Source organism: Martes martes (genome assembly GCF_963455335.1).
Source record: "Martes martes genome assembly, chromosome: 4".
NCBI classification, from domain to species: Eukaryota; Metazoa; Chordata; class Mammalia; order Carnivora; family Mustelidae; genus Martes; species Martes martes.
The window spans coordinates 76,033,719-76,050,673 of NC_137891.1; positions in this window are offsets into that span (position 1 = coordinate 76,033,719).

The following is a 16,955-nucleotide window of genomic DNA, read 5'->3' on the forward strand; positions in this document are numbered from 1 at the left end:
AAATGAAAATAAACTTAGTTAATGTACCCAAACAAATTAGCTATCTATTATTAACTACTAACTGACCTATTAAATTCTGCTCAGCTCCATTCAAAGAACCAATTCACTGTGAATATCATCTGTTTCCATTAATAATCTGCCATTTACTCTTTAGAATATAAAGATTTTGATGAGCTATAATTTAAACAGAAATTATTAAGAATTCTATTATAGATTTTTGGTTAACAGCTATTAACACTAATATTTATTGTTATATGAGAAAGTCTAGTTACAAAGGACTCTTCTGAAAATGCATAAATTACTTCAGATTTCTGGCCCAGGGTGTAAGGAGCTTACAAGTGTCATTTCATGTAGCAATAAGCAAAAAGATAAACAAACTGAAAAATAAACACTTATTAGATCCATTAGAGATGAGAGTTAATATGATAAACTACTGCCCCAGAAATTAGAAAGACAAAAAGGCAGATACAGGGAATCACAAATTACCAAAGCAGAAACTTATGAACAGAAATCCCTGGGAACCAGTGCCAGGGGAAGCAAACCTGAACTGTAATGGATAAATTGCTGGAAGCTCAGTGTAGACAAGCCTGGAAGTCCTGAGTTCCAGGCATGTAAAAGCAAGCCAATGTTTTTGTGAGTTTTACCTTTAGGAGCTCTACCAGACTTTCACAGTAAAGATCTGGAAAAAAAAATCCTCATCCACATTACTAAAGGCCTATTTACAGGTGTAAATAATGTTTACCTTTCAACAAAAAATTACAAAGCATACTAAAAGGCAAAAAAAAAAAAAAAGTTTAAAGAACTTCAAAAACATCAGAACCAAAATCAGTTATGGCAGGAATGTTGAAATTGTTAGACTGAAAAAATTTTAAGCCTATGATTACAATCCTAATGTCTTTAGTAGGAAAGTAGACAACAAGCAAGAAAAGATGCATAAGTAGAAATGGAAATTCTAGGAAATAATAAAAAAGAAATATTAGAGATAAAAAAGTGTATCAAAAATGAAGAATGCCTTTGATGGTCTTAGTAAACTAGACTCAGCTGAGGAAAGAATCTCTAAGCTTAAAGATACATCAATAGACACTTTCAAAACCAGAAAAGGGACTGGGGCACCTGGGCGCTCAGTGGGTTAAACCTTTGCCTTTGGCTCGGGTCATGATCTCAGGGTCCTGGGATCGAGCCCTGCATCAGGCTCTCTGCTCAGTGGGGAGCCTGCTTCCTCCTCTCTCTCTCTGCCTGCCTCTCCACCTACTTGAGATCTCTCTCTGTCAAATAAATAAATAAATAAAATCTTAAAAAAAAAAAGGGGGACTGGAAAGTATAAACAGAAAATCCAGGGGGTGCCTGGGAGGCTCAGTTGGTTAAGCATCTGACTCTCGATTTTGGCTTTGGTCATGATCTCAGGGTTCTGAGACTGAGCCCCAAGTTGGGCTCACCCTGGGCTTGGACTCTGCTTAATATTCTCCCTCTTCCTCTGTCTCCTTCACCACTCCCACTGTTTCTCTCTCCTTCTGTAAAAAACAAAAACAAAAACAAGCCCAAAAAACAGAAAATCCAAGAACTGTGTGACAACTAAAAAGAAGAAATCTACCTTTAGTAGGAATATATAAAGGGAAGAGAGAAAAGAGAAAAATAAATATTTGAGTAATAATGACTGAGATTTCTTCCAAATTAATGCTAGACACCAAACCATAGGTCCAAGAAGCTAACAGAGTTCAGAGAACAGCAAGTAGGATGAATGCCAAAACAAAACAAAACAAAACAAAACAAAAAAACAAATAAAAAAATAAGCAAGCTTCACAAAGCATACCATATTCAAACTTTGGAAAATCAAAGGTAAACAAAAAGTCTTGAAAGAAATCAGTGGAAAAACACATGTTACCTATAGAAGAGAAAAAGTAAGTTTACATCTAACTTCTCCCCAGAAATCATTCAAGCAAGAACAAGATGGAACAAAATAATTAAAGTATTGAGAGAAAACATCCACCAATCTAGAATTATAAACCCTGAAAAATTATCCTTTAAAAGTGAAGGAGAAATACTTTCTGAGAAAATAAAAATTGAAAAAAAAAAACTTGATGCCAGTAGACCCACCTTGCAAGAATTGTTAAAAGAAGTTTTTTAGACAGATGGAAACGATACAAAAATATAATATATTAAGAAATATTAAGGAAATATAAATATAAATTTATAAGTAAAAAATTCAGATCTACATAAAGAAAGGAAAGACATCATAAAGGAATAAGTGAAAGTAAATAAAACTTTTTCTTTTTCATAATTCATCTAACAGATTATAATTTATTCAAAATAGCAATAACAATTTCATATTTGGTATTATGTAATGATCAAGTGGGATTCATCTAATGTATTCAAGGCTGGGTTTAGTTGAAAATAAATTAATTCAACAAATCAACAGGTTAAAGAGAAAAACTACATGATCATATCAATAGATTTTTAAAAAGCAGATAACAAATCCAACATCCATTCATGACACAAATTTTGAGCAAACTAGCTATAGAAGGGAACTCTCTCAACTTGATAAAGAATATCAACAAAAAACCTACAATTAACATCATACAAAGTGGTAAGAAACTTGAGGCTTTCCCACTAAGATCAGGTACAAGGTAAGGATTTCACCTCTCACCACTACTTTTCAACATCATCTAGAAGTTCTACCTATTGCAAATAGATAAGAAAAGGAAATACAGCATCCCCTCCTGATTAAAACTCTTCAAAGTATAGGGATAGAGGGAACATTTCTCAAACTCATAAAATATATCTATGAAAGACCCTCAGCAAATATCATTCTCAATGGGGAAAAACTGACAGCCTTCCCATTGACATCAGAAAAACTATAAGGATGCCCACTCTCGCCACAGTTGTTCAACATAGTACTAGAAGTCCTACAACAGTAATCAGAAAACAAAAAGAAATAAAATGCATTCAAATTGGCAAAGAAGAAGTCAAACTCTCTCTCTTTGCACTCCACCCCCAAACTACTAGAACTCATACAGCAATTCAGTAATGTGGCAGAATACAATATCAATGCACAGAAATCAGTTGATGTCTTATATACTAGCGATGAAAATATACAAGGGGAAATTAGAGAAGTGATTCCATTTATGATAGCAACAAGAACCATAAGATACCTTGGAATAAACCTAACCAAAGAGATAAAGGATCTGTACTTGAGGAACTGCAGAACATTCATGAAAGAAATTGAAGATGACACAAAAAGATGGAAAAGCATCCCATGCTCATGGATTGGAAGAATAAACATTGTTAAAATGTCTAAACTGTCCAGAACAATCTATACACTTTCAATGCCATCCCAAACAAAATTCCACTGGCATTCTTCAAAGTGCTAGAACAAACAATCCTAAAATTTGTATGGAACCAGAAAAGACCCCAAATCGCTAACGAAATGTTCAAAAAGAAAAACAAAGCTGGGGACATCATGCTGCCTGATTTCAAGGCTTCCTACAAAGCTGTGATCACCAAGACAGCATGGTACAGGCACAAAAACAGACACATAGACCAATGGAACAGAGTAGAGAGTCCAGACATGGACTCTTAACTCTATGGTCAAATAATCTTCAGCAAAGCAGGAAAAAATATCCAGTGGAAAGAAGACAGTCTCTTCAATAAATGGTGCTGGGAAAATTGGACAGCTATGTATAGAAGAATGAAACTAGAATGGTCTAGTCTCCCAAGGCAAAGGAAACAAAAGTGAAAATGAACTTTTGAGACTTCATCAAGATAAAAATCTTCTGCACAGCAAAGGAAACAGTCACAAAACAAAGAGGCAACCCACAGATAGGAGAATATATTATCAAATGACACTACAGGCAAAGGACTGATATCTAAGATCTATAAAGAATTTCTCAAGCTCAACACTCAAGAAACAGATAATCATGTCAAAAAAATGGGTGGAAGACATGAGTAAACACTTCTCCAAAGAAGACATACAAACAGTTAACAGACACATGAAAAAATGTTCATCATCACTAGTCATCAGGGAAATTCAAATCAAAACCATATTGAGATACCACCTTACACCAGTAGAATGGCCAAAATTAATAAGACAGTAAACAACAAGTGTTGGAGAGGATGTGGAGAAAGGGGAACACTCTTACCCTGTCGGTGGGAATGCAAGATGGTGGAGCCACTTTGGAAAACAGTGTGGAGATTCCTTAAGAAATTAAAAGTAGAACTGTCTTATGACCCTGCAATTGCACTACTGGATATTTACCCCAAAGATACAGATGTAGTGAAAAGAAGGGCCATCTGTACTCCAATGTTCATAAGAGCAATATCTACAATCACCAAACCATGGAAAGAGCCGAGATGCCCTTCAACAGACCAATGGATAAAAAAGATATGGTCCATATATACAATGGAATACTATGCTTCCATCAAAAATGATGAAAACCCAACTTTGTATCAATATTAACGTGGATGGACTGGAGGAGATTATGCTGAGTGAAATAAGTCAAGCAGAGAAAGTAAATTATCATATGGTTTCACTCACTTGTGAAACAAAAAGAATAACATGGAGGACATTAGAAGGAAAGAAAAAGTGAATTGGGGGAAATCAGAGAGGGAGATGAACCATGAGAGACTGTGGACTCTCAGAAACAAACTGAGGGTTTTGGAAGGGTGGAGGGTGGGGGATGAGTGAGCCTGATGGTGGGTATTAAGGAGGGCATGTATTGCATGGAGCACTGGGTGTGGTGCCTAAACAATGAATCTTGGAACACTGAAAAAAAGAAATTAAGGTGTTAAAAAAAGAAAAAGAAATGGAAATACAAGGTATACAGATTGGGCAGGGAGAAATAAAACTGATTTTGTTCATAGGTGACATTATTGTCTACGTAGAAAATCTGAAAGAATCAATAAAGCAACTCTGGAACTAGTAAGTGATTATAACAAGGCTACAGGATATAAAGTTAATATACAAAAGTTGATCATTTTCTTATATGCCAGCAATGAACAAGTAGAATTTGAAATTAAAAACATTTTAGCATTTATATTGGTAACCCCCAAAATGAAATTCTTAGATAAAAATCTAACAAAATATGTGTAAGTTCTGTGTGAGGAAAACTACAAAAGAAGAACTAAATCAATGGAGAGATATTTCATGCTCATGAATAGGAAGACTCAATGTTTACAAGTTACTAGTTCTTCCTGTCTTGATCTACAGCCTTAATGACGTTCTAATCATAATCCCAGCAAGTTATTTTGTGGATATCAACATATTGAGTTTAAAGTTAACAGAATAGCCAACACAATATTGAAGAAGAACAGTTATGGGACTGACACTATCTGATTTGAATACTCACTGTAAAGCTACAGTGATCAAGACAATATGGTACTGATGAAAGACTAGAGAAATATTTACATATAAAATCCAGTGCTCCATGCAATATGTGCCTTCCTTAATAGTACTAAGTAATATTCCATTGTATATATGGACCACATCTTCTTTATCCATTTGTCTGTTGAAGGGCATCTCAGCTTTTTCCACAGTTTGGCTATTGTGGTTATTGCTGCTATGAACAGTAGGGTATATATGGCATTTCTTTTCACTACATCTGTATCTTTGGGATAAATAATGAATCTTGGAACATTACATCAAAAGCTAATGATGACCTTGACCTCCGTTTAAAAAAAAAAAAAAACGAATGATGTACTGTATGGTGACTAACATAACATACATACATACATACATACATAGAAAAGGAAGGTCAAAAAAATAGAGAAATAAATTAACAGAACAGAAGAGAAAGCCCCCAAATAGACCAGTATATAGTTAACTGGTTTTGGACAAGGGAGCTAAAGTAACAAAGGAAGTGTTTTCAACAAGGAGCTGGGACAAGTGAATCTACATGCAAAACAAAACAAAAAAATCTAGATACACACCTTACCCCCTTCACAAAAATGAACTCAAAATAAATCATAAACCTAAATGTAAAATCCAAAACTATAAAACTCCTAGAAGATAACATAGAAGAAACTGTAGATGACCTTGGATATTGCAATGACTTCTTAGACACAATAAGAAAGGTAATATCCCTAAAGGAAATCATTGATAATTTGGAATTCATTAAAGTTTAAGTTTTCTGCTCTGTGATAGACAGTGTCAAGAGAATGAGAAGAAAAGCCACAGACTGGCTGACAGATTTGCAAAAGGAATATCTAATAAAGGATTGTTCCCCAAGTATACAAAGAACTCTTAAAACTCAGCAATAAGAAAATAAACAACTTGATTAAAAATGTGCCAAAGACCTTAACAGACACTTCACAAAATAATATATACAGATGGCAAATAAGCATATGAAAATATGCTCCACTTCATATGTCATGAGGAAAGTACGAATTGAAAAAACAATCAGATACCATTACACACCTAACAGAATGGTGAAAATCCCAAACGCTGATTAACACTGGATGCTGGTGAGGATGTGGAGCAACTGAATTCCTCATTCATTGCTGGAAGGCATGCAAAATGGTCCAGTCACTTCGGAAGACAGTTTGGAATTTTCTTACAAAACTAAACCTACTCTTACCATATGTTCCAGCATTTGCACTCTTGGTTTTTACCCAAATGAACTGAAAATGTATGTCTACACAAAAACCTGCACATAGATGTTTATAGCAGCTTTATTTGTAATTGCTAACACTTGGAAGTAACTGAGATGTCCTTCAGTAGATGAATGGATAATTCACTGTGGTATATCAAGACAATGGAATATTATTCAGTGCTTAAAAGAAATAAGCTATCAAGCCATGAAAAGACTTGGAAGAAACTTAAATGCATATTACTAAATGAAAAGCCAATCTGAAATAGCTATATACCATATGATTCCAATTATAATATATTCTGGCAAAGGAAAAACTGCAGAGATGGTTAAAAGAGCACTGGCTGCCAGGAGTTGGGCCAAGGGGAGGAAGGGGGAAGAATGAACAGCCAGAGCACAGAGGATTTTTAGGACAGTGAAACTATTTTATATGATAATGCAATGGCAAATACAGGTTATTATATACTTGTCCTAACCTATAGAATGACCTATAGAGTGACCTATATAGAATAACCTATAGAGTGACCCCTAATGTAAACTATGGGCTTTGGGCATTGCTATGTCATTGTAGGTTCATTAATTGTCAAAAAGTCCTACTGTGTTGTGGGTTGTTGATATTGGGGGAGATTGTGCATGCAAGAAATAGGGAGTAATGAGAACTCTCTATTTTTCACTTGGTTTGGCTGTGAATCTAAAACCATTCTAAAAAAATAGAGTTTATAAATTTTTTAAAAAATGACCCCTTGCATAAATAAACCCACTTGGGTTATTAAGAATGGCCAGGTAAATAATTGTGTATATGTAACCATTGAAGACAAGATTTTTACCCTTTTTAAAAAAAATTAATTCAAGTTAATTTACATGCAGTGTAATGGTAGTTTCAGGTGTACAATATAGTGATTCAACATTTCTACACAACACCTGGCGCTCATCACAAGTGCTCTATTTAATCCCCATCACCCTTCACCCATCCCCCCACCCGCCTCCCCTCTTGTAACCATCAGTTCATTCTCTATACTTAAGAGTCTGTTTCTTGGTTCTACCTCTCCCTCTCCTCCTCCTTTTTCCTTTGTTCATTTGTTTTGTTTCTTAAATTCCACATTTCAGTGAAATCATATGTTATCTGTCTTTCTCTGGTTGACTTATTTTGCTTAGCACTATACCCTCTAGCTCTATCCAAGTTGTTGGAAATGGCAAGATTTCATTTTTCTTATGGTTTGCTAATATTTCAGTGTGTGTGTGTGGGTGTGCGCACATGTACCACACCTCTTTTATTCATTCATCAGCTGATGGACTTTTGGGCTGCTTCCATAATTTGGCTATTGTAAGTAATGTTGCTATAAACATAGAGGTGCATGTATCCCTTTGATTTAGTGTTTTTGTATTCTTTGGGAAAATACCCAGTGGAGCAAATAGCGTAAAATATATGAGAATAAATACTTCTCTCGTTCAATGTGTTTCTATATGGTAGACTACAGACTAAAGCAGAATAGGCCTATGGTAATAATTTATTGAAAAAAAATAAATGAATTGACTGCTCAATTAGCACCTTCTTTCATAATTATATTTGATGTGTACTCTCCCTTCCACCACCCTGCCCATTTCATGTAAGTCCCATGAGGGAAGCAATTGTGCCATCTTCATTCTTGATACTCACCAAAGCACTCTGCCTGCTCCACTGTAGACACTCAGTAAGTTGTTGTATGAATGAATGAATGAATGAACAAATGAAGAATGAATGAGCTTAAAGTCTGAGTGCTAATGCCCACACTCTTTTCCCTATACCATTAGGCCTGAATTTATCCTTCAAGAATTTAATAGGAACTCTAAGGTTAAAGAAAGTTCTCCAGTCAAACTGACTTCATAAATCTTGGTTTAAAAGACGTTAAAATTGTATTTGGTGTAGTACCTTGGAAGTCTCTATTGTAACAGTGTATTGTAAATAGTCAAAAGGGAATATAACATGTCAGATAGTTCATCCTCTGGACAAGTCCTCTCTAACAGTCAGCCTGTCTCACTATGAAATTAGTTTAATTTATTCATTATGTTAATCACTCAATCTTATTGAGCTTTTAATCACATTGAATTTTTGGAGATGTCATTATACCAGCTGGAAAAAAAAATTATTAACCACATTCTTCAACTTTCCATTATGACATTTTTCAGATAGTAAACCATGCAATCCTGCAGTATTGCAGTACCTACCTCCCCCAGCTACTACTGGCTGCAGAAGGACCTCCGCTGCCCCTGGGCCTCTTTAGGCAGTGGTGACCTTGGCAATGGTCCAGGTTTAGCCATCAGTCTTTGACTCAAACCTGAGTGTCTTATTTGTAAGATGTAGATAAGAGTAATTACCTTATGTGTGCTGTGATGAGTAAATTTATGCAATGATACAGTACATATTTACACTAAAAAATGTGGTATTCTTCCTGTTCAGTTTCATTTGGGACTATTTATATAAAGGCACAGAAGTAAGATTAGGTTTAAACAGGAACATCTAAAAAAAAATATTTACCAAAAATCCTTAGCTCTACACAGTCTTCTTCTCATATTCTTAACCAATTTCATGATAATGAACATCTAACCTTCAGTTCAGAAACAGGCTCAAAACCTCCCAAGTGAGTGTCCAGCCAGTTTCAAAGTGAGAATACCCACTTAATGGCAGTGTCTTCAGACTCCGTAACTGTTACCATGTCCACATATAAGCTAGCTTGATGACCTTCCCCATCACCTATCATTATCACCTGCAAGGGAAAAATGAACAGCCTCTCCCCCAAATAAACCCACCTTTAGAAATAAGTTACTTAAAGAGATCACAGATTTTCACTCAAATAGGCAATTAATTCTGCTCATTTGTTTTGTTTCTTAAATTCCACATGAGTGAAATCACATGGTATTTGTTGTTCTCTGATTTATTTTGCTTAGCATTATACCGTCTAGATCCACCCATGTTGTTGCAAATATCAAGTATATATACGTGTGTGTATACACACATACACACACACACACCCACACACACACACAACTTCTTCTTTATCCATTCATCATTCAGCAGACTGTTGGGCTGTTTCCATAATTTAGCTATTGTAAATAATGCTATAAACATACGCTGCATGAGGGCACATGGGTGGCTTAGTCATTAACAGTGTGCCTTCAGCTCAGGTCACAATCCCAGAGTCCTGGGATCAAGCCCTGCATTGGTCTCCCTGCTCTGCAGGAAGTCTGCTTCTCCCTCTCCCACTCCCCCTGCTTGTGTTCCCTCTCTCACTGCATCTCTCTGTCAAATAAATGAATAAAATCTTTTTTAAAAGTTACAGGTGCATGTATCCCTTCGAATTAGCATTTTTTGTATTCTTTGGGTAAATACCCGGTATTGTGATTGCTGAATGGCAGGGTATTTTTATTTTTAACTTTTTGAGGAATCGCCATACCGTTTTCCACAGTGACTGCACCAGTTTGCATTCCCACCAATAGTGCACCAGTGTTCTTATTTCTCCATGTCCTCACCAACACCTGTTATTTCTTGTGTTGTTGATTTTAACCACTCTGACTGGTATAAGGTTCTATCTCACTGTGGTTTTGATTTGCATTTCTCTGATAGTAAGTGGTGATGAACATCTTTCCATGTGTCTGTTGGCCATCCTAATGTCCTCTTTGAAGAGGGGAAGGGGTGGAGAATGGATGATATAGGTGACTGGGATTAAGGAATGGCCTTGTGATGAGCACCAGATGATGTATGGAATTGTTGAATCACTATATTATACACCTGACACTAATATAATAGCATATGTTAACTAACTGAAATTAAAATAAAATCTTAAAAATAAACAAATAAATAAATAATAAAAAGAGGCAATTCAAATGATGCAGGATAACCAATTAGTCTTGAACATTGAGAAAGAAACTTACCAACTCAAAAAAAAATCAAAAGAAAAATTTTTATTATATCCACTAATATTTATAAAGTATACACATGTACACATATAAATCTAAGCATTCACTTTAAAAGAACCAATATGGGAGATATGGTAGACTCAGTGAAGACCCAATAGAATCTTTTCTTTGATAACTGACAATGAAACATTCTCTATATAAGCATGAGACCACTGTAGCCTCCTCACCTATGTATTCAGATTGCCAGGATTCAAATCCAACCACTGTAGCAAGCACTGTTAGCATGGGTGACCTGAGTGTTATTTTCTTAACTTGTAAAATGGAGGTAATAATATACCCTCTATTGGTGTGCCTGGGTGGCTCAGTTGGTTAAGCATCTGCCTTCAGCTCAGGTCATAATCTCAGCATCCTGGGATCAAGCCTAGAGTTTGGCTCCCTGCTTAGCTGGAGCTTGCTTCTCCCTCTTCTTCCTGCTTAGGCTCTCTCTTGCTATCTTTCTCTCTCTCTCAAATAAATAAATGAAATCTTATAAAAAAGAATATATCCTGCATCAAAGATTAAATAAAATTAAACAAGGTTATTATAGTAATGTCTGGAACATAAAACACTTAATGTTATTACATTCCCATCAACAACTCATAAATGATCAGAAGATAGAGGAGTTAATGGATTTAATACCCCTTGCATTTCTCTATGGCTCACAGACCCTTCATTTGCCACAAGAATATCCAACTGCAAGCAAAGTGTTCACAATGACATGAGCATTAGGATAGCATTAGATCACCATGGGTTTGAGTCCTTCTGCCATTTAATGGTCGTGTGATTTAGGACAACTAACTTAATTATTCCAACCTAAAATTTCCTCATGTTCAGAAAGTATTATTAATATCACTTCATGGGATTGCTATGAAAATTAAAGAGCACTATGTAGATATATCTGGCACAGGGCATAGCCCATCAAGCCCAGGAATGGCATCTTTGGCTGTTACTCTTCCAATAATTCCTCCATCCTCCAGATCCCTTCTCATCCAATCTAAATCAGGAAGCCATGCTAGCAGTAAATTCTTTAAAAAAAAAAAATCACCACTTGTCAGTTATGCATAGCATTCCAGTTTGGCTTGTTCAGAGTCCAGAACAGAAAGGAAAAGGTGGGAAGTCAGCAAGAGATAGAGACCCAGGACAACTCTGAGGTGCAGTAACACAATGCACGGGTCAGCCTCAAGAGAGAGGAGACACACTACAGAGTCTGAAGACAGTGACATTTAGGGAAAAGCTCACCTGACTGTCAGTCAATATAGAAAGCCAGACTCAGAGGAGATAACTTCTCACAACTAACCCTTCTGCCTTTCCCCCAGCTCCCCACATCTGAACTCTCCTCAGCCTTCATACTGCAACTTAAATATCACTTCAAAAGCCTTTCAGACCTCTCTGCAAAGGCTGCTTCCCCTTATTCTTTACTCCAGCTTAACCCTTTGTTTGTTTCCTCGACCTTACTTTCAGTTTTCTGCTTATCATTTGTCTCCCTGAAGAGACTGTGTGCACCATGAGGGTGGGGACTGATTGCTCCAGGTCAGACCAATAACTCAGCATCTCCCAGGATGCCCAGATGAAGGATATGTTAACTGAGTGATTATTCTTTTAAATGCACTTGGTATAGATTAATTCATTGATTCATGGATTAGTTTAATCCTATCATCAATACCATGTGGAAGGATTATCATCTCCATTTTACAGATGAAGAAATTATGGCTCAAAGAGTTAGACGAGATACAGTCCATAAAGCTAATATGAATGAGCTTGACCCCACCTGTCTCACTGAACAGCCCATCTCCCATCTGTCCATGCTGTAGCTTCCATGACTGTTCTCACAGGGCACTGAAGTGAAGGGTGTGTTTTAGGGATCCCATGGAACATAGTGCTAGGAGTCTCATGTGGTACCATCAAAACTGAATTGCTCTAGAAGGAGGTACTCTGGTCCCACATAAAACCTGAAGCAAGATGGTTTTTTACATATAGCTTAAATCTTCTTTGCAAATATTAAATGGGGAAGCATAAGGAAAATGATGTTACTGATTGTTCTTCCTCAGTCTTCTTTGTAGACTCTTCCCCTTCTCTCCAACCTTTTTTTTTTTAAGTTTTGTTTATTTATTTGTCAGAGAAAGAGAGTGCACACAAACAGGGGGGAGCAGCAGGCAGAGGAAGAAGAAGGTTCCCTGCTGAGTGGGGAGCCTGATGTTGCACTCCATCCCAGGACTCTGGGATCATGACCGGACCCAAAGGCAGTATTACTTGAATGACTGAGCCACCCTCTCTGCAACCTTTTAATGGTAGAGATTTCTAGGTTTGGTTTGTGGGTGTCTTCTTTTTATCTACACTTACTCTCTTAGTGATTCCATCTAGTTTCTCTCTGGTTTTATATAATATCTATATGTTGATAATTTCCAAATTTAAATATTCAGCCTGGATTTCTCCCCTGAAATATTGTCTGGGTAATAAGATTACCACTCCATATCTTCACTTGTATACCTGAGAGAAATCTCACAATTAGTTCGAAGTGTTCTCCATCTCAGGTGTATGTCCAGCTGTATAAATGAATCTCAGCACCATCGACTATCCTCTTTCTCTCACACCACAGAGATAATCAATTAACCAGTTTCACTGAATCTATCTTCAAAATAAACCCCAAATCCAATCATTTATCATCACTTTTCCTGCTACCATGTGCTCTGCACCACCAACATCTCTTGCCTGAATGAGTGCAAAAGGCTTACCTGGTTTTATTCTTGCTTTCTTGTCTCTTAAACTCTATTCTCAATATAGTTGACAGAGTGGTCCTTTTTAAGCATGCCTGATCATGTTGCTTCTCTGCATAAAATATGGCAATTTACTTAGATAAATTTAGAAGTCTTTCAAGTGGCCTATAAATCCCTACATTATAAGGTCCCCATTACTTCTCTGATCTTCTATCCTATGTCTCCCACCCCAGATCACTGTACACTAGCCATCCTGGTCTTGATGTTCTTTGAACATTCCTGGCATGCTCTTGATATCTGGCCTCTGGGTCTTGTTTAACTATACCACTGCTGGAAATACCTCCAAACCTCCCCTCAAATCTCACTTTTTCTGTGAAGCATGATTTGACCACCTCATTTACTATTTCAACTTTTGTCTGCTGCTGTCATCTATTTTCCCTTGCTTTAATTTTTTCTATAATTTATATCAACTTTTACTGTAAACTTAAAAATTCTAATTTATCATGTTTCTAATTTATTGTCTGTTTCTTCCCCCTACATGTAAGATAAAGGAAGACGTGAAACTTACTTTGTTTTATTCACTGAGGTATTGCAAATACTTAAAATAGTAAATTTTAGGTGCCCAATAAATATGCCTGAGTGGTCAATATATTTTATGTTCCATACTTGCAAATGTATTTATGCCACATTTATGCCATCTCTCAGTCTTCTTAAGCTTGCTGAGTTTTTTACTAGCTTTAGGAAAAGAAAATAAGATGTGCTTCCAAAATTTCATGCTAACCAAGAAGGAAGCCATGAAGACAGACTGAATGAGAAAACTGAAGGTGGAAAGAATAAATGGAAAGCCTGAGGCAAGACACAAAAGAAAAAAACTGAATCTAAAGAAAAGACAGACAAGTATGAAAAACAAACTAAGAGGGTAAGTATAAAAAGAAATTTTAAAAGAAATTTTAAAGTACTGTCAGGAAAATAAAACGTCACTGAGTTCACTTTAAAAGTGGAATTAAACAAAATCTGGTTTGGTGTTTAGTTTGGTGTTCAAAGTACACTTATCATGGTGAGCACTGAGTAACATATAGAACTGTTGAATCAATATGTCACATTCCTGAAACCAGTATAATGTTGTATGTCAGTTATACTTCATTTTTTTTAAAAACCCCTTTTTGTGAAATAGTCTTTTTATTTTTCAGTACTCACAATCATAAGAAAAGTAGTTCTTTGATCTATTTAGTGTTGAAATATTATTAATATTATTTAAAATCTTCTCTAGACCTATTATCAGAAAATATTTGTTTACAATTTTAACATTTCTCATGCCTTTCATTTCTTTGCATAGATCTATATTCTTATAGGATACCATTTCCTTCTTTGTGAAAGAAGGAATTCCCTTAACATTTCTTACATTGCAGATCTGTGGATAGTGAGTTATCTCACTTTTTATGTATCTGAAAGTGTTTTTACTCTAATTTCACTTTAAAAGGTATTTTCACCTAGTATAAACTACTAAATTGACAAGTTTTATTTTCCTTTAAGTACTTGAGTGATGGTGTTTCACTGTCTTTTTGCTTGCATTGTTTCAAACAAGAAGTCTGATGTCATTCTTATTTTTGTTCCTCTGTGTATAATGTCCCTTTCCCCCTCATACTTCATTTAAGGTGTATCTCTTTATCACTGGTTTTAAGCAAATTTATTAAAGCAAATCCCATTATTCCATTTTTTCCCTAAGTTATACATTTTCTTTTTTATATTATTATGTGAACTTACTGAATTTTAATGCTGTAAAAGATGCTAGAGACTACTAAGTTTCAGTTCTTAATTTTTAAAGATTGGAAAATCCAGACCAAAATTCTGCGTGTGTTAAAGGAATTAATAAATGTGAAGAAGACATGAGAAGAAACAAATATGTAATGCAAAGATTAGATAGATAGATAGGGATAGAGATAGATAGTAGATATCAGATAGAGAGAGATAGAAATAGAGATATATGGTAGGTTCAAGATGGTGGCAGAATATCACCGTGAACCTTTCAACAGGCAGCTACAGATTTTAGCATGAAATCAAGATGGGGTCAGATATATGGATTTGCTTTTATTTCTCCAGAGGTGCAAGTGGGATATCCAAGAGAGAATACAAAAATTAACCAAAAAGAATACCTCTAGCTGAAGAACAGAAATAGAAACTCTGAAGAGGTGTGAGAACAAGCAAAAGAGTATAAAAATCATGTGAAAAGGTAGTACCAACAAGGAAAATGTTCCATGAAAGAGTAGATGCTCTGTTGTTGTTGGAATTGTTCACAAAGGAATAAGAAGATAAAGACTGAAAAGTTCAAATTGAGCATGAGGTCCAAGATGGCAGTAGAGGAAATTTCTGAAACCATTTCCTCCCAGACATACCTAATTTACATATATATATATATATATATATATATATATATATATCACCTATACATCACCTCCCTCTGAAGAAGATCTGAAATCTAGATGAACAACTCTCCTCATGAAAGGAAAGAAGAGCCACATCCAGATGAGTAGGAGAGGTAGAGACACGGTCTTTCAAAAACAGACAAAGAACAACAACAACAAAAAACCTACCCCACCCTCCAGAGTCCAGATGTTACACACTCGTACCACCTTGTTGAGATGGTCAGAGGTGAGTGATCACAGTGTTTGCTGAGGCAGGAAAGCAAGGGCAGTTGCAATAGCTGCCCTTACTCCCTGGCTACATGAGCAAGAGCAAAAAGGCATAGAGCTTTCCAGCTCCCTAGCTAAAGTATGTGAGCACAGGTGGTTTCAACACTACACCCACCCTCTCGTGGGAGATGGTGAACACAAGCAGTCAAGGCATTCTGTTCCCAGCCTAAAGCTGGCATGTGTGCACATGCAAAGCACCCTCCAACTGGGTTACTGGAGCCATGGGCATGCTGAATAAAGGCATTTCCCTACCACCTTTCTGAAGCCATCAAGCATGCCACTGCCCTCTACATTCTCCAGCTACCTTACTAAAGCCAGCAGGTAAGTGAAATACAGAGGAAACCCCCTTAATCACCTAGCTCTGGTGGCCAAGAGAAGTGGTATTTCAGAGATCCACAGGATTGTCACAATTGGAATGACAGTTCTTAGCAAGTCACCACACTCAGGCACAGTGCAGACAGTAGACTTAAATACAGCACTGGTGTTCCTGCTAAAACAACAACAACAAAAAAGGTTATATTTACTTAACCTGGAGCTTTAGGCTGAGGACAAGCTTTAGGTTTCCCACACATCAAGAAGTGAAGAAGGCATTCCCAAGGAATGTGAGCAGTAATGTGAGCAGTTATCCTTTCATTACCCCTTGGTCTTGATACAGCTCAGTAAGACCTCCCAGAGGAGAGCTTATACACTCACTTGGACTCCCAGTTTTTACAACTGTCTCCCAGAGGACATCTTTGGATCTTCTGTTCTGAAGATGAGCAAAGATTATGATTATAGTCCCTGTAGATATATAAATATAAATATTATACATAAGTATAAATATTATGTATAAGTATAAATACTGGATATATTTGAATATTTTAAAAGGTGCTGATTGAGCATCTGGATTTCAATCAGCCTGAAAGTAGGTACTAAATGAGATTCCTATCCTCTGTATTACTGATATTGAAGAGAAAGGAAGAAAAAAAGAAAGAAAGAAAGAAAGAAAGAAAGGAAATTATCATGGTGAATATCCGTGATAAACATAGATGCAACAA